The sequence below is a fragment of the Mesoplodon mirus genome (genome assembly GCF_964341445.2).
Source record: "Mesoplodon mirus genome assembly, chromosome: 8".
NCBI lineage: Eukaryota > Metazoa > Chordata > Mammalia > Artiodactyla > Ziphiidae > Mesoplodon > Mesoplodon mirus.
Genome location: NC_138984.1, coordinates 108,558,907 through 108,580,006, shown reverse-complemented (window position 1 = coordinate 108,580,006; position 21,100 = coordinate 108,558,907). Strand labels below are relative to the sequence as shown.

The window sequence follows — 21,100 nt, the reverse complement described above, 5'->3', positions numbered from 1 at the left end:
CTACTTTGTCTGATATGAGAATTGCTACTCCAGCTTTCTTTTGGTTTCCATTTGCATGGAATATCTTTTTCCATCCCCTTACTTTCAGTCTGTATGTGTCTCTAGGTCTGAAGTGGGTCTCTTGTAGACAGCATATATATGGGTCTTGTTTTTGTATCCATTCAGCCACTCTGTGTCTTTTGGTGGGAGCATTTAGTCCATTTACATTTATGGTAATTATTGATATGTATGTTCCTATTCCCATTTTCTTAATTGTTTTAGGTTCGTTATTGAAGGTATTTTCCTTCTGTTATGTTTCTTGCCTAGGGAAGTTCCTTTAGCATTTGTTGTAAAGCTGGTTTGGTGGTGCTGAACTCTCTCAGCTTTTGCTTGCCTGTAAAGGTTTTAATTTCTCCATCAAATCTGAATGAGATCCTTGCTGGGTAGAGTAATCTTGGTTGCAGGTTTCTCTCCTTCATCACTTTAATTATGTCCTGCCACTCCCTTCTGGCTTGTAGAGTTTCTGCTGAGAGATCAGCTGTTAACCTGATGCGGATTCCCTTGTGTGTTATTTGTTGTTTTTCCCTTGCTGCTTTTAATATGATTTCTTTGTGTTTAATTTTTGACAGTTTGATTAATATGTGTCTTGGTGTATTTCTCCTTGGATTTATTCTGTATGGGACTCTCTGTGCCTCCTGGACTTGATTAACTATTTCCTTTCCCATATTAGGGAAGTTTTCAACTATAATCTCTTCAAATATTTTCTCAGTCCCTTTCTTTTTCTCTTCTTCTTCTGGAACCCTTATAATTCGAATGTTGGTGCGTTTAATGTTGTCCCAGAGGTCTCTGAGACTGTCCTCTGTTCTTTTCATTCTTTTTTCTTTATTTTGCTCTGCAGCAGTTATTTCCACTATTTTATCTTCCACCTCACTTATCCGTTCTTCTGCCTCAGTTATTCTGCTATTGATCCCATCTAGAGTATTTTTCATTTCATTTATTGTGTTTTTAATCGATGCTTGATTCATCTTTAGTTCTTCTAGGTCCTTTTTAACTGTTTCTTGCATTTTGTCTATTCTATTTCCAAGATTTTGGATCTTGGAAATAGAATCTTGGATCATCTTTACCATCATTATTCTGAATTCTTTTTCAGGTAGACTGCCTATTACCTCTTCATTTGTTAGGTCTGGTGGGTTTTTATCTTGCTCCTTCTCCTGCTGTGTGTTTTTCTGTCTTCTCATTTTGCTTATGTTACTGTGTTTGGGGTCTCCTTTTTGCAGGCTGCAGGTTCGTAGTTCCCATTGTTTTTGGTGTCTGTCCCCAGTGGCTAAGGTTGGTTTAGTGGGTTGTGTAGGCTTCCTGGTGGAGGGGACTAGTGGCTGTGTTCTGGTGGATGAGGCTGGATCTTGTCTTTCTGGTGGGCAGGTCCATGTCTGGTGGTGTGTTTTGGGGTGTCTGCAGACTTTTTATGATTTTAGGCCACCTCTCTGCTAATGGGTGGCATTGTGTTCCTGTCTTGCTAGTTGTTTGGCATAGGGTGTCCAGCACTGTGGCTTGCTGGTCGTTGAGTGAAGCTGGGTGCTGGTGTTGAGATGGAGATATATGGAAGATTTTCGCCATTTGATATTTCGTGGAGCTGGGAGGTCTCTTGTGGACCAGTGTCCTGAAGTTGGCTCTCCCACCTCAGAGGCCCAGCACTGACTCCTGGCTCCTCAATTTGGGATGATTTGTTGTCTATTCATGTATTCCACAGATGCAGGGTACATCAAGTTGATTGTCGAGCTTTAATCCACTGCTTCTGAGGCTGCTGGGAGAGATTTCCCTTTCTCTTCTTTTTTCTCACAGTTCCTGGTTCTCAGCTTTGGATTTGGCCCCGCCTCTGCATGTAGGTCACTGGAGGGCATCTGTTCTTCGCTCAGACAGGACAGGGTTAAAGGAGCAGCCGCTTCGGGGGCTCTGGCTCACTTAGGCCGGGGGGGAGGGAGGAGCACAGAGTGCGGGGCGAGCCTGCAGCGGCAGAGGCCGGCGTGACATTGCACCAGCCCGAGGCGCGCCATGCGTTCTCCCAGGGAAGCTGTCCCTGGATCCTGGGACCCCGGCAGTGATGGGCTGCACAGGCTCCCGGAAGGGCAGCATGGACAGTGACCTGCGCTCGCACACAGTCCTCTTGGTGGCGGCAGCAGCAGCCCCAGTGTCCCACGCCCGGCTCTGGGCTCCGCGCTTTCAGCCGTGGCTCGCGCCCGTCTGTGGAGCTCCTTTAAGCAGCACTCTTAATCCCCTCTCCTTGCGCACCAGGAAACCAAGAGGGAAGAAAAAGTCTCTTGCCTCTTCGGCAGCTTCAGAGTTTTCCCGGACTCCCTCCCGGCTAGCTGTGGTGCATTAGCCCCTTTCAGGCTGAGTTCTCGCCGCCAGCCCCAGTCCTCTCCCTGCGCTCTGACCGAAGCCCGAACCTCAGCTTCCAGCATCGCCCGCCCCGGCGGGTGAGCAGACAAGCCTCTCGGACTGGTGAGTGCCAGTCGGCACCGATCCTCTGTGCGGGAATCTCTCCGCTTTGCCCTACCCAGGTATGTGGGGAGTTTCTTGCCTTTTGGGAGGTCTGAGGTCTTCTGCCAGCGTTCAGTAGGTGTTCTGTAGGAGCTGTTCCATGTGTAGCTGTATTTCTGGTGTATCTGTGGTGAGGAAGGTGATCTCCATGTCTTACTCTTCCGCCATCTTCCCCGGAAGTCTCTGTCTCTATTCTTATTGAAGGAGAATTAATATTCACTAGACTGTATGGCCTTGCCCAAGTCAACCAATATTTTTGGCATTACTTTTGTCAAAGCCCCATAATGAGAATCACAATACCTAATTTTTGATTAGGCGTTGAGTGTTTGCCCACTGGGCTGTTTGCAATGTTCAACTTTATTTAATCTTCACAACTCTCTGATTTTTTTTTTTTTTTTTTTTTTCGGTACGCGGGCCTCTCACTGTTGTGGCCTCTCCCGTTGCGGAGCACAGGCTCTGGATGCGCAGGCTCAGTGGCCATGGCTCACAGGCCCAGCCACTCCGCGGCATGTGGGATCTTCCCGGACTGGGGCACTAACCCGTGTCCCCTGCATCGGCAGGCAGACTCTCAACCACAGCGCCACCAGGGAAGCCCTCTGAATTGTTTTTATGATCTCCACTTTACCACTGGAAAAACTAAACCCAGAGACCTTAGTAACTATCCTAGGCTCCCATAGCTAATAAGTAGCAGACCTGGAGGGAGATTCCTTAGGTTATTGGAGGAGGAGGGATTCAGGGTACAAAGATTCAGTTATACAAGATGAATAAATTCTGAGGATCCAAGTACAGCAATGTGACTATAGTTAACAATACTGTATTGTTATTGAAAATGGTAACTGTGAGGTGATGGATATGTTAACTACTTTGATTGTGGTGCTTACTTCATAATGTATATGCATATCTAAACATCAAGTTGGGGACTTCCTTGGTGGCGCAGTGGTTGAGAATCCACCTGCCAATGCAGGGGACATGTGTTCAATCCCTGGTACAGGAAGATCCCACATGCCACGGAGCAACTAAGCCCGTGCACCACAACTACTGAGCCTGCACTCTAGAGCTCACGTGCCACAACTACTGAGCCCATGCACCACAACTACTGAAGCCCTCGAACCTAGAGCCCGTGCTCCACAACAAGAGAAGCAACCACAATGAGAAGCCCACACACCGCAACAAAGAGTAGCCCCTGCTCGCTGCAACTAGAGAAAGCCCGTGCCCAGCAACAAAGGCCCACCGCAGCCAAAAATAAATAAATAAATTAATGAATAAATAAATATCAAGTTGTATACCTTAAATATATACAGTTTATATTAGTCAATCATACCTTAATAAAGTTGCAAGAAAAAAGAAAACTTTTAAAAATTACTTAAAATTTAGTCCATAAAACTTTGCTTTGGTACAGGTTAGAAAAAAGTAAAAAGTAGAGAACAGAAAATCTGCTACTTTATTTTTGTGTTTTGCTTTGTTTTTGTTTTGGCCCAATTTGCCTAATAGCCTGCTTGCACAGTCCTTACCTGCTTTGAAATTCCAACTGCTGCTCTCACATTTGGGGACAATTTTGTCAGTTCTTAGCGTTTAAGGATCCCGTAACTCAGTGAATGAGCTGGATAGCGCTGGTTACACACGTCTGGCATTTTGCTGTCACCAAACTACCCCTTTCTACTCTCCAAGGTTGGTCAAACAAAAGAGTAGTGTTCAGACCATGGAAAAAGAACACATTGTTGCACGTACATGAGTTTATGTCCTCAAACCTACTTTCCTTTCTATACCAAAAGCAGAAACCTCAGTTCTGCTTTAAATTCAACCATGACTTTCCTAGGCTAGTCTATTTTTAAAAAATCTCCCTGGACTAATTTATGCTCAGCCATGTTTGAGACCCACACTGGTAAACTCGGTTTCCTCACAGCAGGAATGTTATATTTTGTCTATATTTTCAGATTCAAAAAAAATGTCCTGTATGTAGTTATTTCCGCAAATGAATTAGTACTTTGATGCCACAGACCCTCATTTTAATTTGAAAACACACGTAATTTTTTTTTTTTTTTTTTTTTTTTTTTGCAGTACGCGGGCCTCTCACTGCTGTGGCCTCTCCTGTTGCAGAGCACAGGCTCCAGACGCGCAGGCTCAGCGGCCATGGCTCACGGGCCCAGCCGCTCCGCGGCATGTGGGATCTTCCCAGTCCGGGGCACGAACCCATGTCCCCTGTATTGGCAGGCGGACTCTCAACCACTGCGCCACCAGGGAAGCCCGAAAACAGATGTAATTTTGAGGGTAGACTTGATGTTTCCTTGTAGTTTTAGATGAAATATATATAGTAGAGGACATTATTTCTTCTTTCAACAATTGAAAGAAAGAAAATCATTCACTTTGTTGAAAGCTTAACAAAGGAACTAAATTATTATGTTCCTTTGTGGGGTATTATTACTGATGGGCAAACTCCTGTATCAAGTTACACATATATAAGAAGACTAGTATTTTTTCTCTACAATTGCTGAGACAAGTTGTAAGGAGTAGTCATATTTGTTTCTGTGGGATCCCTGGAATATTCATTTTCATCATGGAACTACACTTGAGTAGACTAAATCTCTGGGACTACAGAAACTATGCTAGAATTCAATACATTGTTGGAGTATTGCATGCCAGTGGGGCAATAGATTTTGCTGAAGCCCGTCATTATCTAATTCCAGTTATGCCATAAAAGCCAAATATGAACATGGAGACTTTTAAAATATGAATAATTTGTACCCTTAAAGAGAGTACTTTTGGGTTACTGGGTAGGTTGACTCCTTAGAGCCATCCTGGATACCAAGAACTGGAAGAGTCTATAGACATCAGGTGGGGATGATCCAAGTAATCAGGTGAAAATAGGTGAATTATTCAAAACAGATATCTTCATAAGCATCTAGAGAGTTTTCATGTTCAGAAATGTCTTTTTTTTTTATACTGGGTTTCTATGTATCAAGTTACCTTTTTCTCATTGATTTTTCAAATGTTTCAATACAATGGCAATTAATCCTACATAGCTAAAACTGGAAGAGGTTTTAGAAGGTTGTTCCTCAACTTGAGAGTGAGAGCAATGTTGAGTTTATTGTAATTCTGTGGTGCCCAGGTCAGTGCCTGATGCCTTTTAGGTGTTTAATAATTTTTAGTTGAACTGAACTGGATTCCTATACATTACCTGACACCATCCACAGTCTTCATACCAAGCCCTGTTTTAGACTTAAATGAAGTGAATCCTATGATGACTGTGGGTTTTCTCGAGGTCATAAAGGACAGACACAGTCATATTTAAGATCAACCAAGTCATCTTTATTTTTGCTATAAATCAGTATTAATATATGACTGCCTTTTCTGACCTCTATAGTGAAAATTTCTGATTATAGATTTATTGATTTCATGCAATCTAAAGGTCAGTTTTAAAGGAAGAGGACAGAAACAGTGATTGGGAGCCAGTGCCTGCGGTTTTGCTGAGAAGTGACATTTTGATAATAGAATTATCTGGTTTCTGCCCAAAGAGACTTATAATGCTTAAGATGACTCTTTACTCTTAGTCTTTTTTACCTATTATCATGCCTGTTATTACTTTCATCTCTTGACTAAGCTGCATATTCTAAGAGCTTCCCAAATTTACTTTCTACATTACTTTTTTTTCTTCTTTTAGGCTTCAGTACTACTCATGAATACTTCCAATGCTGTTACTGAAATTTTGGCTCCTTAAAGACAATTATATTTCTCCTTAATATCATTATATACTCTTAATTTCCATTTTATTCTTTACAGTTTTATTCTATGATTATATACAAGACACATTGTCATATTTCCTTTTAAGTTACTAAACAGATTTTTAAACTATTTTCATTTTTTTTAGAAAAATATTTAGTCTTCCACAAACAGGTCAGTATCAGTCATTATCTCTCCCTCTGAATCCTCAGGATGATGTTCTGTAAGTTCTTATTCATATACATTCTTTTCCTGCTTATCTTTGGAGGAAGGACTGTCTATTCCTATTGACTCTGCTGGGGCTTCCATGATCCACAGACATAGGACAGATGGGGCTGCATCTGCCTGGGTTTCTTCTCAGCATCTAAGCAGACTCCATCTTAGTGATATCCTATGAGAACTGATATTGTATCTTTTCCTATCTCTTCAATTCTTGCCTCTCTGACACTTTAAACAGCGCTAATGAAAAAAAATCACATTACATTCCCAAGAATACCCTTTTGGGAAGGTTCTTCTTACTTATACTCAGACCTACAACACTTTCAGATTACAAAATATATGGGCTCCACCACTATCTTCCCCAACACATCCTATATATCAAAGCATTGGTATAATATTTGCTAGAAGTTGACATTTCTAATGGATATTGTAAGAATGATACCGTAGGGAGAAGAGAGTTAGAAAGTAAAGCAAAGCATGTGAGATACTTTAAGTTGCACCTAAACAGCAGACAGATGGCTGGCCTAATTATCTAGTTAATACACTCACTTGAATTTTAGATCCAAGACAGACAATGGTAGCAAATGTAGACCCGTGTGTGTGTGTGTGTGTGTGTGTGTGTTTTAACCTATTTTTTGACAACATAGTCTGGTGATCCAAATATTGTAGTTTTTAATCCAACTCCAGTGACATTATAGGTAATGGAAATTTTTTCCCAGTTTCTCAGAGGCTGGCAGTTCTACTTTTTAGTATACTATGATATTTACTAAATACAACTATATTTGTTACCATGCATTATTTGGTAGAAATTTGTCAGAGCATGTGGAAAGTACTGGTAACAAGGTACCATTTAATATTAATAAACTTTTGACATTTTTTACTTTTTAAGTTCTGAATGCTGTTTTGACTGATTTTAAAGTTGTTCAAATCACCAAAACATTTCTTATAATTAAAAGGGAATTTAGGATCAATAAATCACTGAAACTTTGATGAGGTGCAGTATCAGAGCAGCCTTTTTCACCAGAAAGGAATTACAATTACTAATTAATAAGCACTAATGAGCCTCTACATCTTTATATGAATATATGCTTGGTATTTCTTTGTTTTGAAGTTATGATAAAATTGAAATTCTATACAATAGCTAATAAAACTATATTTTGATATTTGATAGAAGTTTTAATAGAAAACTTGAAATTATTCCATGTCTTGGATTGGATTTTAAGATTTCTAGTTGACTCCAGTTCAGAAATTAAAGAAACCTTGCCCTAGCGCTGCCTCCATCTGATGTGTAAATTTCGGAAATTTCTTAATCTCAGGAATCTCACTTAGTTGGAGGTCATCCATGAGTTCAACATACTGTTTTTGGGGCCTCACAGTATATTAAGGTCTGTGATAATTATTAAAGAAGTCCCTGAACTCCTTACAGCCTTGGTTTTCCATCTCTTTTTGTCATGAGACTTTGCTCTAACAAAAACATACATGAAAGGAGAGAGATAACTCCTCTGAATAAGTTTAATTCGGGCAGGAGGTCTGGAATGTGCCAAATGTCTCCCCTTTCTTCCTGGCAGCCCCAGGAGGCCTTTGTGAAACCTTGAGGGCTTCAAGGAGCACAGGATGGACACCACAACACAGTGTGGTTTTGAGATCAAAGGATATATTGAAACACTTGTAGTGATATGCAAAGCCTACATATATAATGTTGATTATTATTTTATTCTTCTAGTGATTCACTTCTTTATAAAGTATCCATAATTTTTTCCAAGTCATTATTTCTTTTAAACATTTGAATCAGTATATGATATCATACTTATTCTTAATTTTCTCTCTTTTTGCAATGTTTAAATTAAGTCACTAATTTGAATTGAATTTGATCAAGAAGGGTGAGAAGAAATACTAATTTTTAAAAATGTAATTGTCACAAGGTGAAAGTTTGGCAATTCCAGTCTTCTTATGGTCAAGTGGATATGATTTAATGCTATATGGTGTTTTTACTGAAGGTCTGCATGTTATGCATTTGTGCAGATGTGTGATGGTGCAAAGGTTGTTTCTCTTTTTAACTTGAAGTAGTCAAAGTATTTTCTTTGAGTAAAATTAGAAACTATTATGGAAATTTACATGATTTTTACAAACTGCCTTTATATGGTAATATTACTGTATGGTTAGTTCATATCTCATTATTTTTGTGATTGCCAACTGGTCAAATATATGCTTTTATTTATTTTACTTGCTGATGAAAATGGACTGTTTTCACTAATTACAGAGGTTACTTTGAATAAGCATAGGATCTGCATATATTTGTTAACGGAGAGTTGTTTGAGTTTGAACTTTCATTGAAATGGTTTTCTAAGAGTTGATTGCATAGCAGAGGGCGATTTTTTTTTCTAAAGTAGTTGGATATTCACATTTCAGTATATCTGCAACTAACAGAAAATGATCAGACTACTATCCAGACAGTGTAATTTATCTGTAGCCTTGTTAGACTAAAAGTATAATCAGATAAGTCAAGGACAAAATCGATGAAAAGGAAATGTTCTCAAAAGTATTTCAAAAATCAAGATTATTTTATAAACTGATCTATATTATCACAATAAGGCAGAAAATTGAACTTTGGATTATTATGAACAACAAAAACAAAAATTTGCCTCTAGTATAATTTCACAGTTTTTTTTTCTGTCTTTAAAAAATTTTACATGAATAATTGCCTTAATTTTCCTCTGCAGTTTTGATTAGTTAAATATATATTTATTGAGTGCCTATCATGTGCCAGCCACATCTAAATATGGTGTTGGAAATACAAAGACGAATGAGGGATTATATCTTAATTCAAGAGTGAAGTAGAGATGTAGGCAAATAATTCCAGTAAAATGTTCGGGTATCATGTAGTGTTATAAATTTTACTCAAGCTAAAAATTATAGCAGAAGAAAGACTGACTTTTTGTGGTACAGCCTTTACAAAAGAAATAGAGCTTGTATAGGGTTCTCAAGAATGCATGGAAGTTGCTAAATGAACAAAAATGGGTTAGAGAGCATTACTGGTTGAGGAAACAGTGATGTCTTTAACATGTAGAGATGCAGCCCAAATGCTTTTCTACTCAATATGTGAGGAATTTCTTGTTTCTCTATTTTATTGTCTAGTCTGTCGCTGGCTGATTAGTTTACCTAAGCCAAAAAAAAAAAAAAAAAAAAACCAAAAAAAACCCCAACAACTTTCTGTTAGTGGTAATCTTTGTAAATCTATCTGTAATACACAAAAAGGTATCCAGAGAAGAAAATGTTTTAGATAAAAGTTTTCAAACTTGACAATGCAAAAACCTGAGTTCCAGAGACCTGTCTCTGGAGCTATAGAAGGAGCAACTGCATGAAAAGCTTTCCTGATTCTCTGCTTTAACCAGAACAGTCTCGCATTCTATCACCAAAAGTAAACGCAAAAGCAAGATACATTTAACTAAAATCATAAACTTAGATGATTTTTTCTTGTTTAATCTGTTTTAGGTGACAGGATAATTGAGAGCTTGTTTATAGACTTGGAAATACTCATCCTTTGAAATCCATATTTACTTACTTGCAGGTCACTCATTTTTGCCCCTTGATAATTTTAGAAAATGTCAGGGAAAAAGACACAGAAATTGATCATATTAGGATGGAGTTAATCCATGAAAAATTGAAAGCTTGATCTTGAAAACAGTAATGTAGGACAGTTTTCGGGGAAAGAAAAATCAGCACAGAGCAAAAGCTGTATAGTGTCAAGAATTGTATGCTGGTCCCAGTTCTACCCTCTGTAAACAAAGTAAACAATGGAAAGTTAAGTTTTAATTCCTGGATCATGTGATTTGTAAAATGAGAAGGTATACTGAAACAAGAAGATAAATTTAAACAACCAATGTGTCCTGGAGCCCTTCATCTGTTTGTATCACATACTATAAACATATATGCTCAGGAAATATAAGATAAACCAAATATTAGAGTGTGTCAGAATCATCTGGAGGCCTTGTTAGAACACAAATTGCTGGTTCTTATCCTCAGTTTCTGATTCAGTGGGTCTGGGTTAGGCCTGAGAATCTGCATCTCTCTCTCTTTTTTTTTTTTTTTTTTGTGGTACACGGGCCTCTCACTGTTGTGACCTCTTCCGTTGCGGAGCACAGGCTCTGGACGCGCAGGTTCGGCGGCCATGGCTCACGGGCCCAGCCGCTCTGCGGCATATGGGATCTTCCCGGACCGGGGCACGAACCCGTGTCCCCTGCATCGGCAGGCAGACTCCCAACCACTGCACCACCAGGGAAGCTCCTGGGAGAATCTGCATCTCTAACAAGGGCCCAGTGATGCTGCTAGTCCCAGGACTACACTTAGAGAACCTCTAAGATAAACAGATCATATGAGCTTGAATTCCTGAAATTCTACCTTCTTCAAACAAGAAAACAAACTAATGACCATGTTTTTGCCTATAGAGTTGTGGAAGTCTTTTTATTAATCAAATTTAATTAATTTTGTTTTGGAAATTAAGTTTAAAAAGTTTGCCTAAATGACTATGACAATATCCATTACTCCTATTTTAACTCGATTTTTGGTTTCACTTTCTATTAATATTTTCCCCCAAATTTGAGCTATTTTAATCAAGACATAAGGTTAACTTATTCTATATTTTTTGCTTTCACAGTATATATATCATATGCGTTTAAAATTTTACATTTAGATTTTCAGGATGATCTCAATTGAACTCTTTATGTCCCTCAAATATTTTTTCCTGTAATTTGAGTATCTTGCTACCAGATGACAGAAGTGATCTCTTAAATAAACATATGAAAATATTTGAAAACTCATCTTTTTAAAAACAGCAAGCCAAGACTTTTCATTAAAAGACATGAACCTGAACTCTTTAAGAAATACCATTTAAAGATGATTGGTTTTCAAACCAAGTTTACCTTATCACATCTCTTTTCCTTTCCCTAAAGATTTCCAATGCTATAGGTTGTTTTACCCTTTTCAATATCATTATGTATTTCTTGTGTTTTTCTTTACGAGTGTTCTTTTTCTGAGAATTATTATTTTGGCACAAACCCAAACTTACTAAGTTGTGTTATTTTTCTGAATATTACTATTTGAGCACAAACCTAAACTCACTAATAATTCTGTTATCTTCACAGTGGAAGAGAAATGTACTAAAGGGAGAATAATCTTGATACTCAGATATTTGAAGAAGTAACATTTGAAAAAGGATATAGATTTTGATGTAGCCTAGTGTCAAAGAGGGGAAGTTATAGAAAAACATATTTTATCTTATGTAATGTAAGAGAAAACATCTAAACAAGCAGAGTGGTAGAGCAGTTACTGATGCTTTCCATAAATGTCTTCAAATTATGAGTGTATGCTTATAAGAAATATTGTACAAGAGTTTCTCAAGTAGTATGAGTGTTAGTATGAATGTTGTTCTGATTTCTTTATGCTCTAACAATGACCTTATTATAACTTAAGCTAGATTTTTTTCCCTGTAATGCTTGTTTTCTGTGTTAGTTTACTAACTTTTTAAGTCTTTTTAATATTAGTGTAGGTAAGAGTATAAAATTCCTTGGGGTCTTGCATTCTAAAGATTTTTTAAATTAATAGATGCAATTTTGTTGATCATATTGTTTAAACCATGAGCTATAAGTTGAAGAAATGCTATTCTCAACATGAATTATGGAAGAAAGACAACTGAAAAAAAAGACTTTAGAAAGAAAGAAAAAAAGAGTGCATGTAAGATCTTTTGGGTTTAAAAATATGAACGACTGATTTCTGGTGGTAGTTTTTGAAAACTGCAATTCTTATTTGGTTATTTCTTTAGCTTCTAGGTATCAGTTAAGATGGTGAATGAGAAGATAATCATTACCCTTCAGAGGTAAAAAAAAAAATCTCTGCAGGTTTTATAGAACTAACTTGATTTCAATAAGCATTAAAAGGTTTTGTAATTTTTGCACTGTCCCACATTCAGTGTAAGGCTAAGATTGATTCTGCTCTGAGCTCAGCAGGATGAAACTCTTAGCAAGTATGAAACTCTCTTAATAGGCCCATATCCTTTCAGTAATACTATTACACAGCCAGAGGCCATTATTTGTGATAACCTGCTATTGACTTCTCAACTGGACCAGGGAAAAAGGTTGTTAATGAACCCTGATCAGAGACCAGATTAGTTGACCAGCCCTGGAGTTTATAATCCAGTATATGGAATAAACATATAACCATCATTGAAGTCAGAGTAATTTAAGCACTATACCTGAGGCAGTACAGTGTATGAGGACTGAGCGTAGCACTGGGGTCAGGCTTGTTTTGGAATCCTAGCCTAGATTTTTTTTCTTTGACATTATGCTAATTATTTAGCTTATTCTGGGCACTAGAAATATAAACACAATCAAGACATAGTATCTGCCTGCCTTCAAGAAATTTATTACTAGTATAGTTGTTAGTTCAGTCAAGTTATTGACATTACAATATATAATATACACTATGTATAATTATAATGGAGTATGACAATGCTATGATAAGAGTGCTATAGTCAGCCCTTGGAAGCCACAGAAGGGTGCCTGACTACTTAAGGAGATCAGGGCAAGTTTCCTGGCGGAAGGAGCAAAACTTGGCTAAAACCAGTAGGAAAAGAAGTAATAGCTCTTCAGAAAATATTCATTGTGTGTCTATTTGACTAAAGCTCTGCTTAACAGTGAAATATTCCTACTTGTATTTCATACCTCTTCTCCACTGAAAGCTAATTCAGATGGGAGAGGAGATCTAATAATACGAACTAAATACAGACACAGCATTGGAAAGAAACCATTAGAACCAATGAGGGCTCATTAGTGAAGCTCAGGTTTGGAATGCCAGTCCGGAAGAGCAGAGCTAAAGAAAAAAAAAGTGACAGACTACCTCCTTGATAATGTTCTAAATGCCAGGCTCTCTAATCTTTGAAAGGAATTCTGTGAAATCACACCTTCTCCTAACACTGAGGACAAGACTCAAAATACTTAAAGATGTTCACACCTAGAATTCACACATTATATTTATAATGCAACTTACCCCCATTCCCACCAGAATTCACAAAATTTAGAACAAAATGGTGTAACAGTAGCAAGAGAAGTGATTTCTTTTAAAAGTCTCTAGTCTGCACACAAACAAGCATTTGTTTTTTGTAAAAAAATAAAAAAATATATATACACACACACACACACACACACACACGTTTATATACATATCTGTTTTAAATGTTCATCACATGTCCATGTCTCCTGCTACAGCTCCACCAATAAATTTCTAGCAAGGGTGGGTTTCACTCCCTTCATCTTCTCCCTGTCTCAACATTCGCCCACCTATGCCTTCTTTTCAGGCTTTCACCCTCAACAGTCTAATGAATTTCTTTAATCAAACACTATTAGGAAATTACAAACTGCTGAATCCATCATAATTTTATGTTATCTTTCCAACTATACTCTTTTGAAACATTCTTCCCATTTCTAGTTTCTCCAGTTATTCTTCTACAGGAGGGAGTTCCCCTGGTATAATGTTCAGATCTTTCACCCTCGTTCTACTATCAGTTAGCATTCTAATCAGGTTCCATAGCTTCCATATAATCTTTATAGAGAAGACTTGCAATTCTGTTTGTCTAACACTGCACAATATTGCAAATGGATTGATAGCATTAACTTCGTTTGGACTCCAAGCTCAGCTGCAACACGCTGTATGTAAACAATGATAATAATAAACTGTAATCTCTCTACACATCTATGTTCTCATGTGGAGGAACAGGAATAAGATTTCACATATCATTGGGTTGTCCTACTAAACTAGTTAATTATTATGAATATTATGTGAGTGTCTGACTAATTTTCCATCTGGAAGAATTAAGGTCTACCATACAGGCAGGATTGAATATTAGGATTTATTAAATTTGTTTTTTTAATTTATTTTAAAATGTTTGTCATACTATAGAATAATTAGTGGTTAGACAAATGTATATACCTTATATTCATTACTTAAAATCTCCTAGGAAATAAATTGTATTAGGCAAAATTTATAAAGTAGGCAAGGATCATTGAAATATTATTAATTAAAAGGATCAAATGAACATGATAAGCAGACTTCTTTGTTTCTTCTGCTCCAAGTAAAAGTAGAAAATTCTGTGTTACAGGATAAATTCCTTTTTAATATGTCTTTACCAATCAATAAATATTTATTGATTACATGTTAAGTTCTCAAAAAAAAATCTATGGAAAAATACTAAAATGTGAAGTGCACAGTATAGCCCCTTAAAAAGTTTTAAATTCACCTGTGGATTATATATACACTTTACATATCTATATATATATCTTTATTTTCTTTTATTATTAAAAATTTCAAACATACAAAAAAGTAGACAGAAGAGTATACCGGAACTTCAGCAGTTCTGGGGTCTGTTAGTTTTACATGCATTCCACAGCTTTGCCTGCTCACCTCTGTGCTCTTTGCAGCAGTGGAAGGCAGACCCAGTGAGCTAGGGTTTTCAGCATTGTCCGCCCCTCTCTTGACTCTAGCAGTGGAAGACATAAGGAATGGGACCAGAGAACCCTCCAGGAGGTTTCTTCCCCTCCTCTCACACTTACTAGCTTCAAAGAACGCTAACATGTTGCCTTATTAGCTCCATCATTGGTTTTCTTAATTTAAAATAAACAAGAAACATCATGCTATTTTACCTGTAAATACCTCAATGTGCATCTGGAAAAATAAAGACATTGTCTTCATAAGCAAACCATCATTATCACATCTAACTAAATTAGCAATTCATAGTGCCATTTTTTCTTTAGTTTGTTAATAGTCTTAATTGTCCTTTATAATTGATCTGTTTGAAACATGCTCCAGTGAAGATCCCCATGTTTTAGTATATCTCATGCAATACTTGAGGCATATTTGTGCCAAAATAGTATTTTTCGTTTATCTGAATTTCAAATTTAACTAGGTGTTCTGTGTTTTTATTTGGTAAATTTAGCAGTCATACTCACATTTCATTTGGTTATTATGATTTTATAGGTCACAAGTGTTTGCCAAGCCCTGGTTCAGTTGCCAGTAGTAAATATTATGAGATAGTCAAAGTCTTACAGCACTTCCATTACATAATTAAGGATGCTAATCAGGCAATAAACAATTGGAGGAACAAGATCTTGACAACCACCATGAAGAAAGAAAAAAGAAAAGTGGTAGAATGTGGTTGGAAGATGGGACTAATGCACACTCAGGGAAAACTTATCTGAGGGAATGACACTGACCTGACAGTGAAATTACAGAAAGCATCCACGCATGTGCAAATACTAAGAAATTGTGTTTTTAGAAAAGAGGATCAATGATGTAAACTTTCTGATGTGGGAAAAAATGATTTTTTTCCTGGAGACTGCAATAAGGTATTTGTTTCTGGAGTGTCTTGAATAAACTTAAGAAGGTATTTTGAGATAAGAATCAAAGAGGTGGAAAGGTGCCATGTTATTTTAGAAGCTTTTGTGCCATGGGATAGCATTTTGGATTTTATGCTTAAGTATGATGGGGAGCTTTAAAGTAGGAGAGGAGAACAACAAGAAATTATTTCCTGTGGAAGGAGATTATTCTGGCTGCAGAGAACTGTCAGAGAGCAGGAGTGGATCTTGTACTGGTTAGCTGGGGGTAAATGTGGTAGATCCGAAGGAGGTGGAAGTGGTTCAGAGGAGAGTTGTAGCAGTGGAGACAGAGAACAGAGGATGTATTCTGAAAACCACTTGGACAAATATTTCACGGCCCTCCAGGATGATTCAACTAGCTCTGCTTACCTCTTTCCTTACATTTCTAACAGGCTTATGAGTAAAACACCGTCACCACATCTAAAATGCTGTATTGAAATTCCCAATGATGCTATATTCTTCTCTCCCAGACTACACACCTCCTGAGGATAGAATAAATGGTCTTTTGAATAGCATCTTGCTCATATTCAGTGCTCGAATCATATTGTGGAGAGGAAATGATTTAATGGGAATTTGCTTCATATTCCATAAATGCTTTTTAATGAATGTGGCTCCTGCAATTCAGTTAATTAAAAAACCCATATATATGATATAGACTATGGCTGTCATATAGGATAATTATTGTTATGTATGATATATGTTATATATAACATTTATATAAAATATATTGCTATATACATATATATGATATAAATTATAGCACTATAGAAACTTGAAAGCCTATTTCTTTTTTAACCCTTGAAAGCTAAACTTGGGAAAATATGTTTGTAAGCCTGTGGTCACAGCAAAAGTAATCAGACACACAAGTTTTTAGTCTCTTGAGAAAAACCAGATATAATTTCCTCAATTTTCCATGACCAAATTGTATGACTCGTATGTGAACTCATCTTTTCTCCTTTGTTCCTTCTGCATTGAAGGCCACTTCCAGTTATCTTGGTTAAAAAATATAATCTGTGATACCTTCACTCCTGTCAACTTAATGAAATCAGTTTTCAAAATGTTGCCACAATGAACAAAATGCACCCAGCTGCAACATTCCCCCTGGCTGCAGTTAGGTGCCCTTACAATAATATCTCACACACACACATGCACACACACACACTCATTCTACTGAATGTCAACTACATGAAGTTTACTACATCTCAGTTATGGCAAAGAACATAACTTCTTGGCTCTTTTACAATTATGATTAATAATTAATCATTTGCGTAATAACTTTAATTTTTATTTGCCTTTAACACTCTGGGAAGGAATCATTTCTATTTTGTTAAATTTTTTATCCACTTTGGCTCACATGAGCTTGAAGCTTGGAATTCAACAAGTTTATCATGAATGAGTAACTGACGTAACGAACTGAATAATAGCCTTACTGAACCTAATGATATGAAGGCAAGTGTGGTTATCTCTCTAAGGATGTTGAGGAGGTAGGAGGGTAAGAAGAGTCCTGGTTAGGAAGTACCCATGAATTACAACACCCACTGCTAACAAAACAGCACTCACCACATTCTAGGGAAGCTCAACATAATGCATGAGGATGTGGGGAAATTCCTGAGAACATTATTCACAAACGAGTAGTATTGAATATATAATTATTTATCTTAGAGCCTCTGTGTGAGTACTTATTTGGTAAACGTGTGAAGTTTATAGAATTACCCAAGAAGGCTTCTCTATAATTAATTAGTATTTCATTATTTAGCTCAACCCTTTGTTGTAAAACAACATCTAATCTATCCTGCAACTAAGTTCTTATCACATCAAAGCTAATTTATACCTTATTCCCCATAGGCAGAATCTTGAGGGCATTAGGGAGAACTTGAGAATTCCTTTGTTAGTAATGGATAAAGTCCTTCTACATTCAGCAAGATTCTTTTCTAAACCCAGTCTCTCATTTTGTTATATAGTTTTGCCTTTCTAGTTCTTATTTCAGTGACTGGAAACTTATCGGTACCGAAGTACTATATGTCATATAAGTTGAATGAAGAGAACAGAACTTGAGTTGAAACTAGGACAAATGCAACTTTTAAGAGGTTATGTTTATGTCCCGGTGGATGCTTGTTGACTACACACAAACGCCATGCTGAAGTATATTCATCCAAGGAAATAAAGCTAAGCAGGGACAATTCCCACAAAGGCTATTTTTAGTCTGTAATAATTATATGTTAACCACCTGGTACTCTCTGCCAAAGGGGAGATGACATTTCTGTTGATGATAAGTTGCATGTTCTACAGCTGCATCTTCATGGCACAACAGCCTTTCACTAAATTTCTCTGCAGTGGGGATTGACTATCAGATGATCTTGCTCTTTTTGTCACTGCTTTGTCTTTACGCTCTGCTTGATGTAAATAGAGGTACTGGACATTTCTCAAATGATCTTTATTCTGTCTTTGCTTCAGCACACCAATTGTTCCCTTTAACACTCAGATTTAATGTTGAGAGAGAAATGAACTGTCTCCACCCCACACCCTGCCAGTAAAAAAAAAAAAAAAAAAAGTTTTGATGGTTGTATTTAATGAGATTAACACCTTTTCCTTCTGAAGACTTTCTATAATTCACATGCTAAAATTTCACAGTGTATCATGTGTATAGAAACATATTAAACTGAATGCCAAATTATCTAGACCTCAGTAAAAACTGGAATCTAAGTGCCTCCGTTTAGTAAAGAAATTTGAATTAGGGGAGATTAGATCATGTGTCTGAGGTCCAGAGCTAAGTCCCAGGATTACTGACTGCATTCCAGAGTTTTTCTCCTATCTTCATAGTTAATGTCATCTTATACTCGTGACCTTTCTTCTTACATATAACCCACACATAAAATATTACGCTTCCTATCATTGCTTGAAATCCCAGTATTGATTTCATGAGGACATTAGACAAAAACACTTGTGTTGTTAGAAGGAAAAGCAGAGAAGACTATGAAAAAGGGAGCGCTTCTCAGGAGGGCTGATTATGTGAGTTTTAGGAACCACATGAGGGTATTAGATTCTTTTGGAACTCAGAGTGGAAGTCAACATTTACTTAACATGTGACTTATACCACTATTATTTTTGATTAGCGTGCAGTATTTGGAAATATTTTACTAATCCAGAGTCTTTCAAAGCTTGAATATACAATCGTGGAATAATGATTATCTATAAGGACCTCTCTATGCTTATATCAAAGTTTGTTATGAATCCAGCAAATATAAAGGTCTTGCCATTGGATATAGATCAGGTGACCAGTGTAACATCCTTCCATGATCATACGATCATGGAGAGTGATTACATTCTGAAATAATTCTGCTTCATGACAGCTAAAATAGGGTGCATTCAGGGTGCTGTGAGAACATTCAGGGTGAATACTGGCATCCAGAAAGAAGGGATTTTTGAAATGGTATATTAAATGGCTAAGTTTTGATGTCGGACAGATCTACATTTGAGACTTGAATCTTCATCTTAATAACTCTAGGAGCTTTATCATCTAACCTCTCTAAACTAGTTTCCAGATCTATACATCTGGGATACCAATACATAAACTATGATGATGCAATGAAATAGGTGTAAAACCATGTGATTTCAGCACATATAAATAGTAAATAATCCTTCATCATAATTCTAATTATATATCTCTAAATAATCAGTCCAACATTTATTTTATTAAACTGAGGCCAAAAGGAAAATGCTAAAAAAAAATTTTTCTCCTCCAAATGAATGGGAGAAAAGTACAAGGTGAATTGTGGAGGTGTTATATGAGGAAATCAAAATGTCTTCACAGTTATACCAGTTCACTACTTCATTTCTCTTTTTTAATGTAAATGGATTTTAGTGATTAAAGAGCTAGATAATAAGATTATCTCTTAGGAGAAACTTAAGTGTCACAACAGAAATGGTATTGACCTAGAACACTGGGAACCCTAAGTTCTCCCGGTAAGTTCTCCCTATATGACCCAGGACCACTCAGCTATTTGTGTGTCCATCTTCTCATCTGTATAATGGAGAGTGGGTCCTGGAGGTCATTAAGGTCACTTCTAGACATAAATTTCCACGGTTCTTTGAAAATCCATATTCTCTACTTGCTGATATAAAAAATGCCCCCTCCAATTTATTTATTCTTGTGTTGTCAAATGGGAAATAAACTCAAAGCCTCACAGTTTAATGCCATTTTGGATTATTTTTGTTTTCTTTCCCCTCAAGCCTAGAATTACTGGCAAGCTGTAGAAACACTGAAACATACTGAGTCTCTAATCTTCGGTGACCTTTTGTTTTATAAGCTGTGCTCGGTTTTATTGTCAGTAACTGGTTTCTTTTAAGGAGAGGTGGTCACTTTGATATCATGTTAGTAAAAAGGTGAAAAAAGTGTTAGCCTTAAAGAAATATATGTATAAATTGTTGAGCTGTGTTTTGTTATTTTTAGTTTCCCATTTTCAATTTTTATACTTCACATATAAAGCTGTGTGCTTTCAATGAAAAAATATATAATTGCTCTCATAACTTCAGAATATTCTATATATCATATGTATTATATATATATATAATTTACTTCAGGGTATGGGTGAAAAAATGCTATACCTAGTGATTTTAATCATGTGGGATATTATTTTCAGGACAGTCTATTAGATGAGCAAGATAGTTACAGATCAGACTACATTTAATATCATTTGTTTTTAATTTTAGTGGTCATGATTTAAACTATAATGAATGCTAACGTTTCCATACAGATACATTGTTTTATAGAGGTTCATTCTTTATATTCGTAATCACCATTAAATGAGATTTGTGGTATAATGAAATCAACAGTTATAACCCTTGAATTCCAGTTGCTGCTAGAAGTCCCATCACAGGGTAAATTGGGGCATGTGGAAAAGGATCACATTGAATTCGTTAATGGTCAATTCAGTTTCTGGGCCTTTGTGCATCTTCAGTCAAAGAGAGAGACAGAGCTTTGGAACTTGTTATTTTTTTCAGGTCATGGGAGGCAGGCCTTTCTTTGGTCTGGCTTCATTAAAGAACTTAATTTAGAGGCAGATCAACCTCCCAGACCTGATCTGTCTGGCATGGTTTTTGAAGACAGCAAAATCCAAGCTGTGAAGCATGAATTGGAATTGTCCAGGCCAACTAAGTGAAGTTGATATATCAGTAGTATGGCACTTAAGCCAATGAAATAGCGTATACCATATGTAGGGCCA

General features: G+C 36.9%; 1 protein-coding gene across 5 annotated transcripts in view; it reads left to right on the top strand.

The window, feature by feature from the left end:
* Positions 1 to 21,100, top strand: part of DPP10 (dipeptidyl peptidase like 10) — a gene marked incomplete at both ends in the record, with an annotated part of 1,314,496 nt that overhangs the window by 872,981 nt on the left and 420,415 nt on the right. The gene's annotated exons all lie outside the window — the stretch shown is intronic.